The sequence below is a fragment of the Macaca thibetana genome, chromosome 17 (genome assembly GCF_024542745.1).
Source record: "Macaca thibetana thibetana isolate TM-01 chromosome 17, ASM2454274v1, whole genome shotgun sequence".
Classification (NCBI taxonomy): Eukaryota; Metazoa; Chordata; class Mammalia; order Primates; family Cercopithecidae; genus Macaca; species Macaca thibetana.
Genome location: NC_065594.1, coordinates 57,466,997 through 57,491,602, shown reverse-complemented (window position 1 = coordinate 57,491,602; position 24,606 = coordinate 57,466,997). Strand labels below are relative to the sequence as shown.

The 24,606-nt window shown below is 38.8% G+C and overlaps 2 protein-coding genes across 16 annotated transcripts in view; one reads left to right on the top strand and one right to left on the bottom strand.

Moving 5' to 3' along the window:
- The window catches only part of SCEL (sciellin), a 110,415-nt gene extending 100,317 nt beyond the window's left edge, over positions 1-10,098 (bottom strand). For 11 of the 15 annotated variants that reach the window (XM_050766439.1, XM_050766441.1, XM_050766446.1 and 8 more), the window contains exon 1: positions 9,936-10,097. The gene's annotated coding sequence lies outside the window, so the exon portion shown is untranslated. Of the gene's footprint in view, positions 1-9,935 lie in introns of all 15 variants that reach the window. The other 4 variants (XM_050766451.1, XM_050766452.1, XM_050766455.1 and 1 more) reach the window with 2 other exon arrangements.
- The window catches only part of MYCBP2 (MYC binding protein 2), a 1,055,480-nt gene that overhangs the window by 545,735 nt on the left and 485,139 nt on the right, over positions 1-24,606 (top strand). The window lies entirely within an intron of this gene.

The following is a 24,606-nucleotide window of genomic DNA, read 5'->3' as shown; positions in this document are numbered from 1 at the left end:
GTTTGTTTAAGAGATTTATTTTCCTTTTCTTTTTTCTTTTTTTTTTTTTTTTTTTTTTTTTTTTTTTTTGTTACTTAAGCCTAATGCTCTTCCTCCATGTCACTAAGCCATCGTGCAGCAAATAAAAGGTCCAAAAGTTGACAGGAGTCTACAAATGATATGTGTGATACTTTTTTTTTTTTTTCTAGTTTTGGTAGTGGTGAATGTCACTCCTCAAAATTCGTATGTAATTGCAAGGATGTATGATTCTTGTATCGACAAAACATATGTGTTCAATGTTCCTAGCAAGAAGGGTCACATGTTAAGCCCCTACCATGTACCACCTGCTGTACCACATGTTTTATGCACATTATCTTATTTAATCCTTCCAGGTCAGTACTATTATCTATAATTATGGGAGTCCAAACCTCGGAGAGGTGAAATAACCTGCCCAAAGTACACAGTTAGAGGAAGAATCAGAAACTGCAGTTAGGTCTGTGTGACTGCAGCGCCAGAGCTCTTTTCCGTAAGTGATACTATAGGTACCTCAAAGTGCCATGTGATATGACCCATATCAGGCACTCAGAGAAATGCTTGGAGTCCCAGATGATGGATGCTCATGGGAGAACAGGTGAGAGGAACAGCAGGAATGAACGACGGCCCCAACATTTCCTGACAGCTCAGCCTCAAAACTCACTCTCCGATGACCACACTGCAGCCAGAAGTGGCTTGACACGGTTCCCGACTGGACTCCGGTTCAGCTAATTGGATTTATTTCTAAGTGCCACATTTCAGTTTCATTCCAACTAGGTTTTTAGCTTCTCACAAAAAAGATGAAACTCTAATCTTGGCTTCTCAAAAGACTGTTGCCAGTACATATGCCTACTGATTACAGACACCAGCAACTGTGTTTTAGAAGTGTAATATTATGAGAAAAGATGTGTGAATGCTGTCTCTCCTATGCTGGGAAGCAGAAAACCATTTACCTATGAAGCACTGAATGCATGTGTTGAAAATTATGATATGAAATCACAAAGTCAAAGTCTATGAGGAGAGAGGGAAAAAATATTTTCAATTACTGGCCCATCTTTCATTTCCTCTTTGTGGCCAAACACCAGAAACAGCTAGTTTTATCTGCTGCCTACTGCTTCTGCCCAAGGACATTTGTCTTTAGGTTTTACATGAAATCACTGCTCAAGTTCTAAATCATGAAATCAATCAACTTTCTTAGCTCTTTTCGTATGCATTTGAAACTATCAGCATCTCCTATTTCTTACATTTGTCTTCTTTTCAGCTTCTCCTCATCTCTCCATGCCCTTAATCAATTTCCTTCAGTATTTTCTATCTCTAATAAGAGCACTTCCTCTGGGAGCATTTACGTCCATTAGGTGACCCAATTGCCGCTCCCCCCACCCTGAGCCCCAGCTCCTCTTGTCCCCATGCCAATAATTCCCTGAGCCAACTTTCACTTCAGTCCCCCAGCACGATCGCAGCCCCAGCTCTTCCTGTCCCAGTGCCAAGAATTTCCTGGGCCAGTTCCCAGCTCAGCTAGAATCTTCGTCATCTTTTGGGTTCTCTCAGCATGAAGACTTTTAAAATCTCACTCTTCCCTTCCCACCCAAAGACATAATGCCTCTTGGCTTACCTGAGGAAGTCTTTAGCACTCCCTGCTAACCTTCTCTTAAGAAAGATTGTGTGAACAAAGAAACTAAAATTGGTTAAAGAAGGGCTCATAGAGGAAAAGGAATAGGAGAAATAAGGCAGAAAAGAAAAACAAAAAAAAAGTGCAGCAGAAACTAAATTAGCAAAATAAAGGATGATGGAAGAAAAGAGAAAAAACGAGGACTTCAATTCTGACTGTTTAGATTTGGGGTCCCACAATAATAATAACTATTTTGAGCTTATATTTCACAGGTGTTGTCTCATTTAAGCCTTACATGCCTTTAGGTTGTTACTATTATTATACTTGTTCTTTACATGAAACTTAATGATGAATGGTTTCAGTGAAGTCAGAGTCTTTTTGCAGAAGGATAGGGCAGGAGTTGGAAATGTGGGCAGTGGGCGAAATGTAGGCAGTTTTTTTTTTTTTCTGGAAAGAGTCTCAAGATGACTAGTTTGCCTGAGGTTACATAACTAGTGAATCGCCCAGTTGAGTTTCAAACTCAAATCAACCTGACACGAGAGTACCTATCTCAGAAGCCCGAGAAACAAAAAGGAATTAACAGGAAGAAATTTACTAGACTAAAAAGTGGTGAATAAAAAAAGAATGAAACTATGTTCTTTGCAACAATATGGATGCAGCTGGAGGTCATTATCCTAAGCGAATTAATGCAGAAACAGAAAACCAAATACCAAGTGTTTCCCCTTATAAGTGGGAACTAAACATTGGGTACTCATGGACATAAAGATGGCAACAATAGAGATCCATGGTGGAGCTCAACAGAAAAGAAGAATTGGAGCAGACTTTCTTTGACCATTTTACCAAAGTATCATGAGATCTACATAGAGTGACATTTGGATATTTTAACTAAACCAAAATCTTTCAATCAATTTATCAAGCTTCTAGTATATTTTTATAAATTACTATCTTTATGAAAGACCAAATGTCAATAGTTGCCCAGGGCAAATCTCTTTAGTGATGGAGAATGCAAAAAAGCTAAAGTAGAATAAGTGAACAAATACAGAAAAGGGGTCTAGAAAATGACACAGGGTGGCAAATCGCCCTGGTGGTATTCACTTTTGCTTCTGAAAATGTCCTGAGGGTTTCAGGGCGCAGTAACAGTGCCAACCCCACCACTACTTGTTTCCCAGAAATCAATGAAACAGCGAAAATCCCTAGGAATTGGAAAAGGACAAATGCCATAAAACCATTTTCAGTAGAAGTATAAGAGGGGCTCTATAATTACAGACCAATAACCAGAAGCATTATTTTTTGGAAGATAAATAAAACAAACCATCAAACAACTAATTACCACCTAAAAGTACAAGAAATATATGTAAGGGGAAAACAAACAGTGCTTCATGAAGTGTAATATTAACAAATCTATTTAAATCCATTTTTAAATGATCTCTCAGAAACAAACAACTGTGTTTAGCCTGAATACACAGCCTAAAAGGAAATCCAAAAATCATTAGGCTGAGATTCATTTAGCCTTCTGTGATGGTTAGAAAGCAGCTATTTCTTCAGTCACACAACCTCACAATCTAAGCTTAGCATTGGGAAACTTGTTTACTGATGGTGAAACAGAGTCCAGAATGTAGCACAAATGAAAGACCCTACCATACAATTTTCTCACTGTTGATTCTGGGGTTTGTTTGTTTGCTTGTTGAGACGGAATCTTGCTCTGTAGCCCAGGCTGGAATGCAATGGCATGATCTTGGCTCACTGCAACCTCCACCTCTGGGGTTCAAGCTATTCTCCTGCCTCAGCCTCCTGAGTAGCTGGGATTATAGGCACGCACCACCATGCCTGGCTAATTTTTGTATTTTTAGTAGAGATGGAGTTTCACCATGTTGGTCAGGCTAGTCTCGAACTCCTGACCTCGTGATCCGCCTGCCTCTGCCTGATTCTAGTTTTTAATACGCAACCCTCACCAGCTCTTTTTCTTATGGCCCATCTTTTCTGCAGAATGATAACAGTAAGCTTTAATGTGAATAGTGACCTATAATTATTTATTTCATTTTACAAAAAACACTGGTCTAACATTCATTGATTAAAAAAGCTATCCAATAAAAGTTATCTATCACCTGAGCCCCACGAGGGGCTATTTTCAGTTCTAGCTGAAAATACAAGTTAAATGACTAAAAACTCAAATTTTGACCATAGACTATGAGCCAAAACCCTGTTAGTTATCTTAAATACTTTACTGGATTTCATATTCACGAAAGCTCTGGCATGTAGCTATTCTCTATCCCAATTTTACACAATATAAATCTTTCTCATTATATTTAGAACTTATGTGGAAATACAAGAAAGTATATATAAAATGTGGAAAATACAAGAAAGCATAAAAAAAGAAAAAAAAATCAGACACCTTTAATCAATCACAGCAATTTTCTTCCAGGATTTTTCTTTGCCCACTTAGAGCCTACTGCTATGCATTTTTCCAATGCCATTTAAGAATATTTAAATATTTATTTTGCAGCTACAAAATATCTCATTTTATTTATCTATTTATTTATGTATTTATTTATTTTTTATTTTTTATTTTTTTTTTTGAGACGGAGTGTTGCTCTGTCACCCAGGCTGGATGGAGTGCAGTAGTGCGATCTTGGCTCACGGCAAGCTCTGCCTCTTGGGTTCACGCCATTCTCCCACCTCAGCCTCCCGAGTAGCTGGGACTACAGGCGCCCGCCACCACACCTGGCAAATTTTTTATATTTTTAGTAGAGACAGGGTTTCACCGTGTTAATCAGGATGGTCTCGATTTCCTGACCTCATGATCCGCCTGCCTCGGCCTCCCAAAGTGCTGGGATTACAGATGTGAGCCACCGCGCCCAGCCCATTTTATTTATTAATGTAACATCATTCCTCTGTTGTTTCTAAAAAACCATATAAAAGTCTTTCACCAAGTATCTGATTATTTTCTTTGAATGGATCCTAGAAGTGCAATTGCTTGCCAAGATGTATTATTTCTAAAATATTATTGATCCCTATTGTCCAGTTTCTTTCCGTAAATCGTATAGTAGTTTATCATCCACCAGCAGCATGAGTGTCTACGCATTTGCCAGCATTTAGAATTATCATTCATTAATCTTTTTAATAACATAATAAGTGAAAGTAGAATCATTTTGTTTTACTTGCATATTTGTCTTCACTTTACAGGGCATTTTTTGCTTATTTTATAAATTATCCATTGACAATTATTATATATTTCTTACTGATTTCTCATTTTCTTTATATGTCAGGAACATTCATCTTTACTTTCCTAGTTTTTCATTTAGCTTCTAATTATAATTTTGTATCAGGAGCTTTCGATTTTGCATTCCCTATTTTTCCCTTTATAATTTCTTCCACTTTCACTCTTTAAAAGCCATCTTTGTAGACCATCCATCAATCTTCTTTCTGACCTCGAAGTACAAGCAATCGTCAAGTCCTATAACTCAATATCTCTTGTTATGTATCTTTCTATTTCCAAGACACCAATTCAAACTACCGTAATCTCCTGACTATTCCAACGGCTTCCCAGCTACATTCTCAGTCTCCAGACTTCCTCAATTTTAATCCATTCTCCTCACTGGTGCCAAAGTAGTCATCACCTTGCTTAAAGCTGTTCAGGGGTGTTCCATTTCTGTCAGGATAAAATCGAATTTTTAACAAGGTTAACAAGGCCATACTCTCCAGCCTCATTGCTTCCCGCTCCCCACTCACACTCTGGCTTCAGCCATAGCAACTCCTTCCAGTGTCTGGTGCTCCATCCTTTTGATCACCTGTGAGCTATTGCTTATTCTATCTATGCCTGAAACACTCTTCTTTCTGAACTTCCCTCAACCCCTCCTTTTCCTTCAGGAAAGACTTCCATTCACCTTCCAGATCACACATTCTATACCCTCCAGGAATCATTCCGTGATGCCATTGCCACTTGCCCCACCCCTTCCTCCCCAGGCTAAGTTATGAGCCCTACTGTGTGTTCAAATAGCAAAGAGTTTCTTTCCATAACATCACCTAAGACTGTCTGTGTGTGTGGCTGAATAATCTTCCCCCACCCCCAACACGCGCATATACACACATACTCACACACTCACACTCGCACACACTCACACACTGTACATCTTAAGAGTAGTGGCGAAGCCCATCTTCTCCACAGTTGATTTTCAAAACTTATCACAGTACCTGGTACATAATCAGTTCTAGAGGAATATTTGTTGAACAAACATGAGGTTAACTAAATATTTACTTTTCTTTTAATTTTTACAATATATTTTGTTGTTTTATGTAATCTCTCTAATCCATGTGGATTTACTTTGGTAATGGGAGAATAAATCCCTTTCTCATTGATACATGATTCATCCTTTGTCACACTTTAAATTCTTACATATTCTCAAATGTGCTTTGTGGCTGTTTTTCTCAAGAAATCTGTCTTTAGTTTCTTACAATAAAAACAAACTACTTTTATTATTGTGTTTTTCTGATACATACATTTTTAATATCTAGTAGCATAGCACCCTTCATTAATTTCCTTTTTAGAAATTCTATCAGCTATTCTCATTTATTCATTTCTTTAAGATAACTTTAAATTATTGTCTAAGGTTCCAAAATAAATATTCTTGGAACTTTTGACTAAAATTGTACAGATTCTATAAAAGAGTTTGGGAAGAACTGACATTTAAGGTCAACTTTGACCTTTATGTCTTACTATAAAATGTTGTTATTTTTTAAATCTGGATTTTAAATTTTTCTTGTAGAGATTTTTTCTAGATTTCTATATTTTTGTGCTATTGTGAGTCATATTATACATATATGTCCCATTATGTAATATGCTATGTATATTATAAAATATGTATATAATACACCATTATATAACTTTATGCATCTATTAATTATTCAGCAAGAATCCTAGTTTTTCTTTTTATCTGCTGGTGCTGTGAGTTAGGCATACTCATACATGTCACCGTTTGTCCACATGGGATCGTGGTTCAAATTCAAGTCTATCTAGATTTCAGATCCCTGCATGCATTTGTATACAAATTTCTTTTAAACTTTTACACACAACATTTCTAATGACAAAAGAGGGAACCCTGGGGAGAACTGGCGAGAGGGCAGGGCAATAGGGATAGTTTTCTCCAAAGTTTTTTAACTAAAATTAGCTCCCTATACAGACATGTGCCATGCTTATTTCATAATTGTATTGCATTTTCTAGAATATTGACACAGTCTCCTGGGATGTATATATCTCAATTTGAAAAACATGGCTTATAGTTCACTGCCTTTCCCCAGGAGGTTTCATATGAAGGATACGTAATCACATTTTAGAGTCAGGGAAACTTGGGTCTACAGACAAAGAATAAATTATTTAGATTTTTAGAGCTCTCAATTATACCATTATAATGAGGATTCAGGACGATCAGTTCTTGTATCTAGAAGCAAACCAGTTGTCATTTAATAGATAGCTATAAAATTCACTCTTCCAGTTAAGTATTACAATAAAAAGATGACTCATATCCTTAAAAAATTTAGTAATCAACATGAAATGAAAGTCTAGTAAATGTAGCTGTCATTTGGCAAAGCATCCATGTAAGGAAGAGCTTCTCCCGAGCCCCAAAATCACAAGTTCATGGAAAAATCACAGTTTACCATTTGTACAGTGGTAAGCTGGAAACACTTAAGGAATATAACTGATAAAGACTTTTGATTAAGGCCAGGTGCATTGGTTATGCCTGTAATCCCAGCACTTTGGGAGGCCGAGGCGTGTATATCACCTGAGGTCAGGAGTTCGAGACCAGCCTGGCCAATATGGTGAAACCCCATCTCTACTAAAAATACAAAAATTAGTCAGGTGCACACGTGTAGTCCCAGCTACTCGAGAAGCTAAGGCAGGAGAATCACTTGAACATGGGAGGCGGAGGCTGCAGTGAGCCAAGATCGTGCCATTGCACTCCAGGCTGGCAAAAAGAGCGAGACTCCATCTCAAAAAAAAAAAAAAAAGCAACAACAAAAATGACTTTTGATTCAGAAGTGAACTTGGAACAACTCCAGCTATGTATGCAGCAATTAATATATAAAAATCTTTATTTCAAAGTCCCTAGCCAAAGAAAATGGAAAATGATCAACAAATGGTCTAGAAGCAGGATAATGACAGAAAGTGAAGCCAAGTGAAACCAATAAAGATTTCCCTTGGACTGCAGGGCCAAAGATTTGATCCCCTCACTCTTAAGAAATGGTGGGAGTTGATGCCTGAACCATATAGGATGCTCTCAGTTAAACAATGTTTGCTTAAGTTGACTGCTTAGTTCATTCCACAGTATGAGCTCAGTCATTCAAAACATATTCTTTGTTTTGTTTACATAGTCCCCAGGAATATGAACCTCTCAGGTATTTCATCATAATTCTGGTAGTCTGAGAAGGCAGTCAGGTAAGCATCACCTACAGAATGGCATTCGGGGCGAGGGTGTTCTGATTGTACAGACCACAGCTAACACACATACATCAGATCCCCTCCCTGCTGAGGGGCTACTGGATCCTGAGATGAAAATCTCATAAATATAATAAATGGCAACACTGATTCCACAAGCCACAAGTTGGAAACATATGTCTATGTCTTCCATTATGTCTTAGTCACACCATACACAGTATAATATTTCCACATATTGCTGGATAACCACAGTCTGTGATGGAGTGTGGTTCGTTTATTGCTACTACATATTTTATAATAAAAAGTATTTGGAAAAAATATTGAGAAAATTCAGTAAGACAAAAGACAAGCAATTTGGCTTCATGTTCTGGTTCTGCTACTCTGATCTTCACAAGTTACTTAACATTTATGCTTTGTTTTTCTCATCTAGAAAATTCAGGCATTAGACTAGATGGACCTATGCTCCATTTCAGTTGAAATATTCAGTCAATTAGATCTAAGATTTACACGAAGCTAACATTCCAATAAAAATTCTGACCTGTTGTTGGCATTCTCTGCATATCCCAACATTTAGGATCATCTGAATGTTTTACTAAAATTTTTACTGTTGTCATTTCTCAGTTTTCTCAAATTGATGTTTCTGATACTTTAAACACTGGAGCACCGCAAATATTAGGAAGGCTATATCTACGTTATAAACTGTGGAAGTGAAAGACAGTTTTAAATGTAATCACATTTTATGAAAAATAAAATTACCCACACATGCTATGCTTTAGTTTTCTGGTTACTATAAACACTTGAAAGCCAAGTTATAAAATTCTTCGGTAAACCTCTGGGAAATGAGCACTGAGCACTTGTGTGCCTAAACCCCTCTCAGACTGCAGGTGACCTGGTCAGCAATAGGAAGCCATGAGAACTCAAGTACTAAAGATAGAGCCAAGTATGCTGTGGGGGCGCCTCTCTGGAGGACACAGACCTGCAATTTGCAAGCTGTGAGTGGCCCCTGCATTTGAATTCCACAGCTCTGTATCATAAATAGAAATGATTAAAAAAAAAAAAAAAACACAAACCAGACAAGTCAGCTTAACTATTAATTACAAAAGAACTCTTCTATCCTTACCAAAAGTCTCCCAAAACTGGTTTTTCAGGACTAGGCTATGAATAAAGTTTGAAAATTGCCCCCATATATATTAATCACTCCTTAGGTTAGAATGCAGAATATACTGTAGAGAAGTTGGCCAGATGCCCACAGATCCCTGTAAGGAACCATATACCCCTATTCTGCCCCCACACCCTGCCTTTACTCCTTGGTACTTTCAAGTAAGAAATGGCAATTTTCTTATTTGGGGAAGATAGGGTGGAGACCAAAACCTCATAAAAATAAATCTCTCTCTCTCATAGCTCAACAACTTGCAATATTTTTAGCAGTAGAGAAAAAATATGACTTATTAACTATAAAGCAATATTTGAGTTCACTATTTCACTAAAAGCATCATTTATGAAAACAGAAAGTTCCTTTAAAAAATGTTTGTATAGTCACTTGAGAAAATAAACCAGCAGGTGCTGGTCCCTTCGCTTAAAGAATTTATTATCCTTTGTGTGGCAGGATTCACCAGCTGACAGCTCCCACCCAGAAAATCAAATAGGTGCTCATTTCTGTGATGCCCGTAACGTGTAAAGTTGCCAAGAAGTTCAATGCAATGTGGCCTAAAAGTACAGCAAGGAAGAGCAGAGCTAACAGTCAGCTGGAGGCTGTCAAAATTTATAGGAAGAAAAGACAAAGATAATACAGTAAGTTCTAATTTTAATCATTTGAAAGGAACACAGAGAAAGCTGTGCACATACAGCAGATGTATTTCTGTTTGCAAGTATAATTCAACTTACCTCTATTGAGCAGAAAACCAGGACTTTTTGGCTAACCGGCCTGTAGTGATTCCCTGGGAGGATCTGACTGAAAGAAATGGGAACCTAGAGTTTATTCAGTGGAGTCTCAACCTCTACCTGACTGTATTAATGAACAGTTCAGAGGTTTCTTTCTCAGCGGCTGAGTCACTCAGGGAGGAGGTCTGTGGTATGCAACAGGGTGTCACCTTGTACAAATACCAGTTCAATTAAAACAGTCTCACTCGTGAACCTACGGCCTTTGTTTGGTGAATTCTTTAACTTACGGCCTTGTTATGCAAATATATATATATATATAGATACGCTCCTGTGATTGCCCTTTAACTGATATCAACAATATGCACAACCATATCACTGACAAGGTGGCATAGGACCCAATCTATTTTGCATTCTCTTTCAAAAAATAAAACTGAAAACTCAATAGAAGGAACCCCCATATGCCCACAGTACCTGGAAGGCAGGGGCACAGACAAGCATGCAAGGAGTACATGGCTTAAAGGAAACTTCAAGACAAACAAGTTCTCAAAAACCCAGGAACCCTAGGATCAGAAAACACGAAAGAAGTCTGTTCCACACATTCTACACCTAGAATATTTTGTAAAACTATCAAAGGGAAAATACACCTAGCACATAAGAATTCTAATCTCTATCTTATTTATCCATGTATAAAAAAATGTGAAAAAGGGCCAGGCGTGGTGGCTCATACCTGTAATCCTAGGACTTTAGGAGGTGGAGGCAGGCGGATCACCTGAGATCAGGAGTTCAAGATCAGCATGGCCAACATGGTAAAATCCTGTCTCTACTAAAAATACAGAAATTAGCTGGGTGTGATGGCGCACACCTGTAACCCCAGCTATATTTAATAACGGTAACATACCATGATAAAGTCATAGACAGAAATTTTCAATGCCAGGCATCGCATAGGGGAGAGAAGGAAGAACCTGGAAGGTGATGTTGATGCAGAGTTTTAAAGTCTTAGTAGACAGTGATTAGATGGTCAAGAAGAACCATTCATCCACTCTGGCAGGAGGAGGCAGGAGAATCACTTGAACCAGGGAGGTGGAGGTTACAGTGAGCCAAGATTATGTCACTGCACTCTAGCCTAGACAACAGAGTGAGACTCTCTCAGAAAAAAAAAAAAAAAAAATGTGAAAAGGATGGTTGAAACTTCTCTCATAACTGAGGGCAGCAGTAGACCCAATGTCAAAGGCTGCTTCTGGCCAGTTGCAGTGGCTTTCATTTGCACTTTGGGAGGCCAAGGTGGGAAGATCACTTGAGCCAAGAAGTTTGAGACAAACCGGGCAACACAGTGAGAGAGATCTCATCTCTACTGAAAATAAAATATCAGCTGGGTGTGATAGTGCATGTATTTGTTCCCAGTTACTCAGGAGGCTGAGGCAGGAGAGTCTCTTGAGCATGGAAGGACCAAGCCACAGTGAGCTGTGATCACACCACCGCATTCCAGTCTGGGTGACAGAGTGAGACCCTATCTCAATAAACAAAAAACAAAACAAACAAACAAAAACAAAGGTTGCTTCTACTGGGAGGAAGGAGTAGCACTGAAGAGCCATCCTAGGTGGGGACTCCTGTTACAGGTTTTGAAATGCAACTTCCGTAAGTGCCAAAGAGGCTTTGAGGAAGCTTAGCAAACCCAGAACATTGCTGAGAGAAGTCACGTCATCAGAACTTCCTGGGTCATCGTCACTCACATGTCACACCAGCAATGAACCAAATCCTCCCTGAACAACTGCTCCTGAAAACTACAAAGCAGCTGAGTGGTGCCCACTGAAATGACTGTAACACGAAGTAGAAACCCAGACTGGAGAGCAAGGCAATTGCAGTATGTGGTCATTGTGACTGGGAGACCACTTCCTTTACGTTCCCTGATGCTCCCTTATTCTGGGCTGAGGAATTTGAAATCTAAAATGGAAAATGGTTTTTCAAAGTAAAACATATATACGTGTCTACTCTGCCTTTTTGTGGAATTTTATACATGCAAAATATTTTTAAAATATGCTTTAAGTTTCTGTGATGCCCAAAAATCTTGGTTTGAACATTAATATTACAAATGATAAAGTTGAAAAACAAAGATACGATTTAACTCAAAAGATAAACTAGAAGAGATCTTCAGCCTTAGAACTTAGCCAAAATGAAAGGCAAACACAGTTTAAGAGCTTCCTTGTAGGGATAAGTTGTAATTTACATTACAGAATGTTGAAATATATTACTTCATAAAACACAGAACCTGAAAGATAAGTTTTTATCTTACAATGAAGTAAAGTGCAGCTGCCAAAGTTATGGATTTTGAGCTTCCAAGCAATTATTTCTGCATGCAATTAAGGGTTTCTCTTGCTTTATACACCGGACCATCCACACTGCTAAGCCAAACCAGTGTTTTTTCATTTAGAATCAAATCTCTGGTATAAAAAGGGACAATTCTAAACCACTGAGCAAAATTCAGACCTCTTCATGCTAAGCAGACATGACTGCCTAAAATTTAAAATCTCAAATGTGAAGAGGTTGAATCAAGAACATTTTCAGGTGTGGAGGTAGCCAAATAGGCTGGGCATTAGTTTCACTCAGGTGTTTAACTGGGAAGCCTTGGGCATGCTTGGAATAACTTGGCTTCACCACACCTGTTCACTTTCAGTGTCGGAGTTCTTGAGATCTCTCTAGAACTGTAAGCTCAGAAGCTGAAATGCCAAATGGTAAGCTCAGAAGCTGAAATGGCAAATGGTTTTTATCTCGGGTACAAAAGCCAATTGATTGGTGATGGCTTCCTGGAGGAATCTTGAGGTTTGTAAGCAAGTTGGAACTCAACAAGGGAATGTCATGGTCGATTAGCAATATCCACCACAGGTCTTGGATGGGGGAATGTTTGCTGACCCTGTCTCATAAAATTAGACGTTGCAACATCACATTGTTTTGTTTATGTGTTATATCCAAAGAAACAACCAGCCAAAATGAGCACCTTTTTTTTAGTTTTAGGTTCACAGCAAAATTGAGAATAAACAACAAAGAGTTCACGTATACCCTCAGTGTCCCCACTATCAACATCCCACATCACAGTGGGACATTTGTTACAATTAATGAACCCGCATGGATGCATCACTAACACCCAAAGTCCATAGTTTACATCAGGGTTCATTCTTGGTTTTGTATATTCTTTGAGTTTGGAGAAATGCATAATGACATGTATCCACTATTATAGTAACATACAGAGTAGTTTTGCTGCCCTACAAAATCCTTCGTGTGCTGCCTATTTATACCTCCCTCCCTGCAACCCCTGTTAACCACTGATCTTTTTACTGTCTCCATAGTTTTGCCTTTTGCAGAATGTCATATTGTTGGAATCATGTAGTATGTAGCATTTTCCAGACTGGCTTCTTTAACATAGCAATATGCATTGAAGTTTTCATCATGTCTTTCTATTTAAGTTTTCTCCATGGCTTGATGGTTCATTTCTTTTCAGTGTTAAATCATATTCCAAGGCCAGGCATGGTAGGTCACATCCACAATCCCAGCACTTTGAGAAGCTGAGGTGGTAGGACTGCTTGAGGCCAGAAGTTCAAGACCAACCTGGGCAACACATTAAGACCCTGACTTTAAAAAATAAAATAAAATAACAATAATAATAATATCCCATTGTCTGAGTGTACCACAGTTTGTTTATTCATTCACTTCACCTACTGGAGCACATCTTGGTTGCTTCCAAGTTTTGGCAATTATAAATAAAGCTGCTATAAACATGTGTGTGCAGTTTTCTTTTTTGAATATTTATACTATATTTTGAACCCAGTAATATATAACATTGTTTGGAAACTAAAAGGTATAAAGTGGAATACAATGAAAAGTCTTCCTTTTCCTCCAAACCTTTCTTTCCAACAAAAAAGTAGTTATTAGTTTCTTCTGGGTCTTTCCAGAGACATTTATGCATATACAAGCAAATGTAAGATTATACTGTTCTGAATCTTGCTTATTTCCTCTAAGATTGTATTCTGAAGATCTTTCTATATTGATTTTTCACAGCTGCTTGGTATTCCACGATATGGATAGTCCATAATCTATGTCATCAATCCACTGTTGATGGGCATTTCCATTATTTCCAAACTTCTGCTAACAATGCTGCCATTGGTAACATTGTACATAAATCAATTGGCACATGTGTGAATCTGTAAGATAAATTCTTAAAAATGTAATTGTTGGGCCCATGTGTTTGCACATTTTAATTTTGGTAGAGCAAATCTTGCCAAATCGCCCTCAGTAATGGATTTACCAACTTATCCTTCTTATTCTCATTTGTCTTCTTTCAATCATTTCTTCATTTAACAAGCATTAAATACCCATAATGCTCCTACATTGTTTCCATCCCAAGGGAAAGGAAAATTCATGAGACCCAGTCTTGCTCACCAAGAATTTACAATTTGTTTGGAGGGACAGACATTGAATTAAATAGCTATAACACACCATGATAAAGTCATACGCAGAAATTTTCAATGCCAGGTATCACATACTGGAGAGAAAGAAGAATCTGGGAGGTGATTTTGATGCAGAGTTTTAAAGTCTGAGTGGACAATGATTAGATAGTCAAGAAGAAGAACTATTCATCCACTCTGTCATCTTCTTAATGTTTTCCACATTTCCCCTTAATAGTGAACCATTTTGCAACTTTCCTGCCTCCTTTCCTCTACCAAAAGAGCAACTTGGCAGCCCCAGCAACCCCAGCTCCTCAGGCTGTTATGGGTCCACATTTTCTGGAGACAGTCATGAGCCACACTGCAAATACAGTGTAATTCCCCTGACCACAGTCTGAAATAAACCATTCCATGGGGATTAGAAGCAAGAACTGTTTTTTTTCCCCATTGAAAAACTAAGAAAGGCCAATTTTTGTAATTAAAATCTTACTTTTAAGCTCAGATTATTTCATAATTTTCCTCAATTTAGTTAATTCTCCCACTTCATTCATGTCTCTTCATCACCAAATACTTACTAGTATTACATCATAAGCTCCTTGAGATCAGAGACCAGGCCTTCACATTTGTTTTTACGCTAACACATAGCACAATTCTTGACTCATATAGATATTTACTCATATATATACCTATATGATCCATATAGTAACATTTAATGTTTGTTGGTTGAATGAAGGAATAATAATCATAAACAACAAGTGTGCATGCATAAGGTATTTATTGCTTACCTAAAGTCTGGTTTATCTGGTTTATAAATCTGATTTTCTTGAAAGACTACAGTATTCTCTTCAATTCACCTGGAACACTCACTGATGTTTCTTTCTTTGAGACAGAGTCTTGCTCTTATTGCCCACGCTGGAGTGCTGTGGCATGATCTCAGCTCACTGCAACCTCCGCCTCCGGGTTCAAGTGATACTCCTGCCTCAGCCTCCCGTGTAGCTGGGATTACAGGCATCTGCCACCACACCCAGCTAATGTTTTTGTATTTTTAGTACAGACGGGGTTTCACCATGTTGGACAGGCTTGTCTTGAACTCCTGACCTCGGGTGATCCGCCTGCCTTGCCTCCCAAAGTGCTGGGATTACAGGCATGAGCCATCGTGCCTGGCTCACTCACTGCTTTCTTAAAACAAGGGAAGAGTTCTCTGCATTTTACAGAGATTGCTCAAATAATAATTATCATAGCTAAACTTATTGCCCAAGGTTGGAACCTCCATCGTCATTGCCTCCTGCCTCACCCTCTCCCCACTGCTTTAAACTACATCCAATTTAGTTCGTCACTCAACCATTACTATCAATTCTCCCTCCTAATTCAGTCTCCCTTCCACTTGACTCCCACTGCTGCCTAATTCAGGTCCCCATCATCCTAAGAAAACACTGCTTTCATCACCTGCTAACTAGTCTCTTCCCAGTTCAACTCTAACCCCTGCTCAGTCAGTTAGGCTCTTTCAGGTTGTACGGATCAGCGATAAGTTCTGGAAACCTCAGCTAATGGCAGTAGAGTTAAGCAGAGCATACCCAAAGAATCCAAAATGATGATACTTAGAAGTCTACAGTTTATCACAAGAAAAACATAAAATGTAACAGCTGCATTAAAGTAGAGAGAAGCATCACAGCTAAGGGCTGTCTCACAGCAAAAAGTCAAAGGAACCATGGGCAAGCTCCAATTGTCCTTTCTCCACAAAGTTCTTCTCAGGATCCACTTTCTCCCTCAGGCTGAGAACCACTGACTCGTGAATGGAACACCCAAATGGAGTTTCAGCTGCAGTATCTTCTACCCTGCTGATCCCATAGACATATCCTGCTATGGACCATGCCTCCTGGGGTTTCAGCAGACACAAATCGTCAGTTTCACTGTTATCAATAAACAGTGATAACTGGTAAATGACTAGCTGGTAAAAATCACCCTGAAACTCTTGGGGTGCTTGGTTACAAAGCCATGCGACCAATCAGTATGTTTCAGATCAGGGCTGTGCAGGCTCATTTCACATTTCAGCAGAACAACTCAGGCTAGCTTCAGGCCTGCTAGAATTAACCTTCACAGCCTAGAGGGTTTAGTATAAAGATTTAGGGGTGGTTAGGAAGAAAGAATATTGTCTCAGCAGCCTTTCTTAGATCTTAAATATACAAGTTGCTGGTTACTTTGCAAAACCAACACTAGTTGGCACAAATCTGGGGACCCAAGGACAGCTCTGAGTCTCGCATGCTCATGACTCAGCTCTCTAACCTTGATTCTCTACCTGCTTCTTTCTGCCATGCTACCAGTTTGTCACAGTCTCTATATGTTTCAGTTTAAATCCCCTGCAGACATCTGCTTGAGTTAGTCATCCACCATCCCATACTGGGTTTCTGTGGGAAGAGGTCTTACACTGGGCCATCTCTTGGGTCTCTGGCTAGTTATAAAAGGACAGACTCAATAGTGAACCATTTTGCAACTTTCCTGCCTCCTTTCCTCTACCAAAAGAGCAACTTGGCAGCCCCAGCAACCCCAGCTCCTCAGGCTGTTATGGGTCCACATTTTCTGCAGACAGACTACACCATCTCAATTAGCTGTGACTAAGGCAACAACACTGATGGTTTAATGCATGGTTCCCCTGAGCCGTGGAACTGCTAAAAAGTGGACTACAAGCATGGCCTTGCATCCAGTTGTAAATTTCTCTCTAGTAAAGACAGTCCATTCCCTAATGCTATTTTTCCAAAAGACAGATATAATCATATCACTCCCCATCTTCCAACCCATGATAAGTTCCCTGTGTTGCATGAAATTGAAACATTTTAGATTAATACACAACTCTGCTGTCAAATGTAGCACCTACTGTTCTACATGTTTCTATTTAAAATTTTTATACTAATTAAAATTAAATAAATTTACAATTCAGCTCTTCAGTTACACTGGCCACATTTCAAATACCATATTGGCTGGAGAAGATAGGAAATACAGAAAGTTGGTCTAAGATGTCTTGTTAAGTCACTTTCAACTATTCCAGGCTTATCTCCCACCACTTGCCCCTGTGTGCCCTAAGCTTTAATCACATCAAAATCCTTCCTGTTGCCCAAACATACTATAATATTTTAGGCTTTTAATATCTGTATTAATGTCATTCCTGTGACTTGAAATGTCCATTTCTTGTGCACTTTAGTGATCTCTTACTCACTTTCTCAGTCCCTGCAAACACATAACCTGACCTATGGAGCTTTTCCTACCATTTCGGGCCTCAAACACAGGTAGCTTCCCCCTTTCTCTCTGCTCCAAGGGAACTCTGTACATATTTTATTAAATACCTAACTGCATTATATGATAATATAATTGTAACCAGCATACAATATGCCATTCTAGAAGAACTTAATAGCAGAAGCAGTATAACTATTGCTTAAGAGCACAAATTCAGGTGCCAGATGGTCTCTGCCAATGACTACTTGAGTAACCTTTTGGTAAGTCATTTAACTCCTCTTGTCTCAGTTTTCTCACCTGTAAAATAGGAATAATAAAACAGTACCTGTCCCATAGGGTCATGGTAACACAGAAAAAGCACTTAGAATGGGGCCTGCAATTTTGTAAGGTGCTACCTAAAAGTTAACTCTTAGTAAACTGTTAACGCATTTTATTTATTCATACATGAATTATATCTAAGAACAAGACCATAAGCACAATTAATAATTCTTCTCTTCTCAGGTACACTTACTGTGCCCAGTGTTCAAGTCCTTTAACACGCAATGTTGTTCATGAACATCATTAGTTGTCTATGACTAAATGCAGGTTTTAGAAGGTGTGTGAAGATCCTCTCAAGAGTCAGTCCCTGGGACTTATTGATGACTTTCTAAAAGATTGATCGTGCAGGAACCTCCAAGAAAAAAGTATGTAAAGGAACAGAATGAGAGGTGTCCATGTGGAGTGCAGTGTTTACTGTAGTACTGTATAATTCATTTCTCTTAGATGATAACTTGTTGCTTCTCACATTCTCTTCTGTTTGATTGGCATGGCATTTTTCTCTTCTTAGACCCAATCTTTCTTCTCTTTCCTCAGTGTTCCCATATCCATCACGGCAGAGTTTTCTTTCTTGAAATCTATTTTATCTCTCCCCTAATAATCCATAGTTGTATTAGTTTTCTATTGCTCCTGTAACAAATGGCCACAAACTTCGTGGTTTATAGCAGCATAATTTATTATCTTACAGTCCTGGAGGTCAAAAGTCTAAAATTAGTGTCACTGGGCTAAAGTCAAAATGTCAACAGGGTTAGTTCCTTCTGGAGGCTCTAAGGAGAGAATCTGTTTCCTTGATTTCTCCAGCTTCTAGAGGTCAGCTGCATCCCTGGTCCATGATCTCTTCATGGTGACATTCCAACCTCTTGCTCTGCCACATCGCCTGTCAATGACTCTGATCCTCTCATCTCCCTCTTATAAGGATACTTGTGATTATATCGGGCCCACCTGAATAGCCCAGTATAATTCTCTCATGTCAATGCATTAATTTAATCACATCTGCAAAGTCCCTTTTACCATGTAAGATAACATATTCAGAGCCCCGATATCAGGATATGAACATCTTTGGGGGACCATAATCCAATCTACCATACCTACCATATTTTTACCATGTTTCCAAGTTTCCTATAACTTAATCTATTTTTACAATTAAAAAAAACCTAAATATTTCATTAAGTAAATGAAGTTCAAAATGCAGGCAATAATTTGATTTAGTAGATAGATACAAGAGAATTCTATACTATTATGAACTTTATTAAGTTAAAGTAGGCGACATATTTACAATGCTTCTAAAATTTTGTATTTAAAAGCCATGTAAACAAATGCTAGAAACACATGAATTTTTATAGTCATTTTCTACCTTTCACTCATGAGCGATATGAACAGTATTCATATAACAGACCTGTTTTCAAATGATCACAGGATGCTTGAGTATTGTTTGCAATGATTATGTGAGACCTGTGCCCAGCTAAATCTGGGGGAAGCATACTACCTAAGATGTATATACTACCTATGCACATATATGTACATACCTGCACATGTGTACACAATATATTTATACTTATGGATCTATGATACATATATGAGATTTATACATATATAATACACATATAGCAGATCTACACACGCACACACACACACACACACACACACACACACGTTGATAGCTCTACCTGTGTCTGTCTCCCCTATCATAATGTAAACACCCTGAAGGCTGAGCCCTGAGCTTACTTATCCTTGAGTCTTCGGTAGTCCTGACTTAGCCAGTTCTCAGGGATTGTTTCTAGGATGAATATATCTGCATTACCATGTGACACATGAGGAAATGGGACAGAAGCCACCTGACAAGAAAATGAAATCACCAGGCTCTTTCTTTGTCCACTTCTCCTTCTCAGCGTCTCAACATTCAATAGACTAGGCTAAGAAAATGTGGCTCACATGGTCTCCCTCGTTTATGCTAGTGTTTCTGTTGGTATTTTCCTTTACTTCTTGCACATTCTGATGTACTGAATCTCTCAAACCACTGGGGTGTCCCAAAAGTGTGTCCTTGTTCCCTCCCCACTCACAATATCTGCAATATCTGAAAAGCCCTCACCTCCCCCACTCACTTCCTCCTCCAGTTTACTCATTCCATCCACCCTCTTCCACCTCCTCTCATCTTCAAATTGTCTCCAGTTCCTTTACTTTATATAATCAAACAATAAACCCTCCAGAGAAAAGAGAATTCTAGAAATTTTTAATTTTCAAGCTTTATTGTAAATTAGTGGACTATCCTCTATTGGAAAAAAATTTGTGATAATTTTAATGGTATCCCTAGAAAACAGGGATTTTTAAATACTTCGGAATTGGTATACTTTATTATTTCTTTAATTTTACAATATCCCCTGCCAATACCTCATTCCTCTCCTAACTAAAAGTTATTAAAAAATGGTTGGCCTCAATAATTTGAGAGAGAGTGTGTGTGTGTGTGTGTGAGAGAGAGAGAGAGAGAGAGAGAGGGAGAAACAGAGAGAGAAGTTTTGAGGTCATTTAAAATACTATGAGGTAATTTGCTCTTTATAAATTTTTGATGTTTTTAACTTTTTACTGTTGATTTATATTTTAATTTCCACTTCTTTACTTAATATTCGGTTCTTTCAGGAAGAATAAAATGGCATATGCTTATACATTCAGATGTCTTCTATAAAAACAAATCTTGACTTTTACCATTTCTACTACTAAGTGCCTGATATAAAGAAAATGAGGAAAATTCAAACTAACTAACCAACCACATTCCCAAGGTTGGCTAAAAAGAAACGTAAAGGCCTGATTAAATTTGCTTTTATATACAAGAGGCACAATACTAAAATTCAAAGGTCATTGTCTGTTTAAAATATGGCAGTTACCAAACAAGGTGCCTCTTATAGTGCACTGCCTCCCAATCAGAACAAATTTCCAAGAAACCATCAAGATTCTTGCCTACAAACCCAATCCTTGCAAAAAAAATATTTGGCTTTAAGCAAAAATTGAGACAAAAGTTGATATGGAAGTATCAAATAGGATAAAAATGTTATGAAAGCTCTTACTACTAATATGACCGATGCAACTCAGAATCAATCCTTTTTGTTTTTTGTCTATGGCTAGACATCAGCAGTCATTTTCTTAAAGGACCTGATAGTCAATATTGTATTTTAGGGTTTCTAGGCCATATGCAAAAACTCCACTCCGCCATGTCATAGCATAAAGCAGCCATAGCCACCACGGGAAAGGAATGGGTGTGAGCAGAATGGTTTACAGTGGCCAGAGCAGGCGATATTTGGCCAACCTCTGGTCTGGGCTAACCAACCCTATTGGAACATCCCTCTCCCTTTTCACCCCCTCCCTGTGGAGGAGGAAATGCTTAATGAGAAAAGAGTCAAAAACCTGTATTTGAAACCTCATTTTCCAGACAAGAATTCTGAGATATTGACTCCTTCGGGTGACTTGACAAAGATCCAATAAATCAATTAGCGTGGAAGTAAGGTCAGAATTCATTCAAAATTATGAAACATTTCTCGACCACATGCTCTTGTCTGATGAGCAGCTAAGCACTAAGCACATATACCCTTATCTGATTTCATTCTCATAACAACTTTCTAAAGTACTGTTATCGTCTTTGTTGCACCCATGAAGAAACCGAGATTTAGAAAGGTTAAGCAACATGTCAATTTCACAGCAGGCAAATGGTACAGGAAGAGGCCAGGGCTTTGAACCCTCTGCTTCTTGTCACTTTCACTGCTGCTGGTGTTTCTGTTGCAACACTCTCACCAGCCTGCTTTCCATTGGATGCTATTCCATGGTCCTCTTGAGAAGCCTTGTCATGGTAGCATGTGTTTTTTTCTGTGTTTGGAAGTTAACACTGGAGTTCTCACCATTTCATCTGCCCTACACTGTCATGGGTAGAATTTTTCCCTCTCAGAAGCACTCACAAAACCTGACTTGTTTAGCCAGTCTAACCATAATTCTGCAACACAGAAACAGGGAGTAGTCCTTAACTTACACACCCATGGCCAACCCCATGTAGAAAGGCTGGGAAACTGAATTGTTTGATTTTTGCTTATGCAACTACACTAGTCTGAAAAGACCCACAACCACAGGGCATAAGGAAAGTTGGTTGACTTGATGCCCCCTCCTACACTGTCAGACTCCTGGAGAAGCTGTGTGATTCATTACAGTGCAGGTCTTCAGCATAAAAGACTGAAATGTCCTTTTGTTCACAGACAAAATGTGTGATTCTCTTAGAAAACGGGCTTTCCTGGCACCCCCCACTTTGCACTACATGGACCTCCCCACACTTTGCCCACTTTGTTTTTCCATAAGCCCTGTCAAACAAGTAGGTGTAGAAATGTAGAAAGCGAGACAGACACATGCAGTACACGCTACTTTTCTAAACTGATGTATTTCCTTATGAAAGCTTGGCAAGTGTCACAACTAAAGTTTCACCATTAAAAGAAAAAGCCATCACAGGCGAAAAGGCAAATTGTGAGCTGAAAACAAACTTTTCTAAATTGATGCGCTCATGTCATAGGATCAAATATTATTCTTCCTGTATCCTACACAGGAACGTAAGCCATTTTTGCATGCACATTTACTTAAGGAGAGGTTGTGTTGTCTACACACTATTCTCTTCATTTTCATCTCTAGAAAAGGGCATACATAAAGTGCATTATCCTCAGATCACTAATATCCATAAGCAGATATTCCCTCTCTGCCTTTCCTTTTCCAACCAAGGTCTATTTTACATCTGTTGAAATAGATGGGTTTCAAATGAAAAAAAAATTGAGTGAGAGAAAATTTCTGTCTTACAGCAAAAGTAATCCCCAGTTTGTTTCTGATGAAGTTACTTTATAAGATCTATTGTCCTTTACTTTTTCTTCCAAATCTTTATTTCTCCCAACAGTAATGGAATGAAAATGAAATGAAAAATCTGGAGTCAAGTTGGGTTAAAAATAAACCCATAGGGGTCTCCACTGAAGTAAGACAAGGATCAATTAGTGAAGCGATGGGTTATAGAGTCAAAACAGCAGCTTTACTACACACTATTTACTATTTACTATTCACAATAGCAAAGATGTGGAATCAACCTCGTTGTCCATCAATGTTAGACTGGATAAAGATAATGTGGTATATATACACCATAGTATTCTATGCAGCCATAAAAAGGAAGGAGATCATGTCCTTCGCAGGGACATGGATGGAGCTGGAGGCCATTATCCTTAGCAAACTAACACAGGAACAGAAAATCAAATACTGCATGTTCTCACTTGTAAGCAGGAGCTGAACAATGAGAACACGTGGACACATGTGAGGGAACAACACACACTGGCGCCTGTCAGAGGGTTGTGGGTGGGAGGAAGAAGAGGATCAGAAAGAATAGTTAGTGGATGCTGGGCTTAATACCTGGGTGATGGGATGATCTGTGCAGTAAACCACGAAGGCACATGTTTACCAAGGTAACAAACCTGTATATCCTGCACATGTACTGGCCGACAGGCTGTGGGACTTTTTGAGGTGCTACCTGAGTTGACTGCAGAAATTTCTAGAAGCAGTGCCAATATCTTTCACTGATTTCACAGAGGCAAATCAAGAAAGGTTAAATATCATGTTGGTAAAGTCATTTTCTGTAAACAAACCAACATTTAAAAGCTGCAACAAAAAATTATCATCCAGAAAACCTCAGCAAAGCACTTCAGATACCTCTGGGCAAATTCCTAACCATAGCAAACAAATTCTAATGTTCCGCCTAAAGATTCGACTGCCCTTTGCATAGCTGGGCAGCTTCCTGGGTCTCTCCAGGAAGGTATGCAGCACGCCCAGTGGGCTGACCCACCCTTCACAGCCAAACCTGACAAGGCTGAGCAAATACACTCTCAAGGCAAAGACATTCTTTAGTGATTGTGCAAAGGAATTTGGCAGCTGTGTCTTCCCCATGAGGTGTGGCATGAAGAACAAGTTCCTCAGTTAGGGGCATAGGATCATCCACAAAGAAGAAATGACTATTAAATTGTATTCACCCAGAAATCCACATTTACATTAAAATGCCTGTAGCCTTCCTCTGCTGCTTTAAGATATTAAAAAAGAAGTTGCTTAATATTGAACCAAGTAAAGGGTGGAACTAATACAGGATACTTTGCATAAATAGCTTTTCTGCTTCTCTCTTTTCTTCCTTCTTCACCCATGAAGCAGATGCTGGCATTCACAGTGCGGGCCAGGAACCCAGTAAGAATGACTCAAGTATCTCCTTCATACTGGTGTGGATGATAGACTTCGGCCCAGAACAGAGCTTCCAAAAGGGTTCTTTTTCAATCCTACAAGTCACTGTGAGCAGAGAGATAATAATGTCCTTTTCACTCTGACTGTTTCCACAGGCAATATTGGTCATAGAAAAGTCAAAGGCGTAAGAGTTATTTGGTTCCAGTCTCTATCTTTTTATCACCAGGATCCTAGTAGACCCAAGCTGAGGGCAATAGCTTTCTGTTTTGATGTGTGGTCTGCTTACTTTGGGCAGGCTCTGCCACTGGGTGATGAAGGTGCTATTGCCCTGAGTGAATCATGTAAGAGTGCAGAGGTAAGCTGCCTGTCACCCTAGGGGAAGGGCTGAGTCTTTCTTGATTCCGAATGGGAGTCCATTGACATGGTCCCGTGAATCATCTGTGAACTACACATGACCCTCATGGATGCCA